Genomic DNA, 1,920 nt, shown 5'->3' on the forward strand with positions numbered 1-1,920 from the left:
TCTCTTAGCTTTCTCTTCAAGGTCCTTTCAGGTTCAGGATCAGCCTCAATAAGAATGCCTTTGTCTTTGCTCCTGCTCATATGAGAGGGAAGAGAACAAGAAATGTGGAATCCTCTATGTCACAGTATAGAGATTCCTTGAAGTGTCAGAGAAAAAGAAGAGTAGAAGACAGAAATAGAAAATTCAAACTTGTCAAAGGAGATGGAGTTCGAATTTTGCATTAAGGAATAGTGTTAGTCCATAAATAGAAGGATATGAGAAGAAGGGAAGCAATTTTCGAAAATTAAGTAAAAGATTTTGAAAACATTTTGAAAAACACTAATTGATTTTCGAAAACCAAGAGTGGAAAAGAAATCAAGTGATTTTTGAAAAAGATTTTGAAATTAGAAATCAAAAAGATTTGATTGAAAATTATTTTGAAAAAGATGTGGTTAAGAAGATATGATTGATTTTAAAAAAAATGTGATTGGGAAGATATGATTTGAAAAACATTTTAAAAAGATTTGATTTTGAAAAATTAAAAACTTGACTAACAAGAAAAGATATGATTCAGACATTAAACCTTTCTCAACAGAAAAGGCAACATACTTGAAATGTTGAATCAAATCATTAATTGATAGCAAGTATCTTTGAAAATAGAAAGAAATTGAATTTGAAAGAGATTTGATTGAAAAGGTATGATTTGAAAAAGATTTGATTTTGAAAAACTTTGAAAACTGAAAAAAAAATTGCATTGAAAAACAGATTCTTCCCCCTTGTGCCATCCTGGCATTAAACGCCCAGAATGGTGCACATTCTGGCGTTTAACGCCCAAAACTATACCTTTTTGGGCGTTAAACGCCCAACCAGGTACCCTGGCTGGCGTTTAAACGCCAGTCTGTCCTTCTTCACTGGGCGTTTTGAACGCCCAGCTTTCTCTGTGTAATTCCTCTGCTGAATGTTCTGAATCTTCAATCCTCTGTATTATTGACTTGAAAAGACACAAATTAAAAATATTTTTGGATTTTTAATAAGAAGAATAAATCAAAATGCACAAGAATCAAATAACAATGCATGCAAGACATCAAACTTAGCAGTTTGTATACTACTGACACTAACAGAATGAAAATGCATATGAGACACACAAAACACTCAAGTCAATTGAATTCAAAGATCAGAGCACGAAAATTATCAAGAATTACTTGAAAATCCTTAAGACTCATGAATGAATGCATGCAATTGACACTAGACTTAAGATGAGACACTAGACTCAAACAAGAAACATACAATATTTTTGGATTTTATAATTTTGTAATTTTTTTGTGTTTTTCGAAAATTAAGTGGAAAAAGGTATCAAAATTCTTAATGAGAATTCCAGGAATCAGTGCAATGCTAGCCTAAGACTCCGGTCCAGGAATTAGACATGGTTTTACAGCCAGCCAAGCTCTCAAAGAAAGCTTCGGTCCAAAACACTAGACATGGCCAATGGCCAGCCAAGCCTTAGCAGATCACTGCTCCAAAAGCAAGATTGATAAAGATCAACAAGCTCTTGTGATGATAAGTTGAAACCTCAGTCCAATGAGATTAGACATGGCTTCTTAGCCAGCCAGACTTCAACAAATCATCATGAAACTCTAGAATTCATCTTCAAGAATTTCGAAAAAAAAAATACATACCTAATCTAAGCAACAAGATGAACCGTCAGTTGTCCAAACTCAACAATCCTTGGCACTGATGTTACCAAAAGCTTGCTCAAAACTTGAACAATCCCCGGCAACGGCGCCAAAAACTTGGTGCGCAAAATTGTGAAAAATACTTTTCACAACTCTCATAATCCCCGGTCATGAACCCCAAAAACTTGGTAGTTCAGTACCATGGCATTACACAACTTCGCACAACTAACCAGCAAGTGCACTGGGTCGTCCAAGTAATAAACCTTAC

Source organism: Arachis duranensis, unplaced genomic scaffold (assembly GCF_000817695.3).
Source record: "Arachis duranensis cultivar V14167 unplaced genomic scaffold, aradu.V14167.gnm2.J7QH unplaced_Scaffold_91279, whole genome shotgun sequence".
NCBI lineage: Eukaryota > Viridiplantae > Streptophyta > Magnoliopsida > Fabales > Fabaceae > Arachis > Arachis duranensis.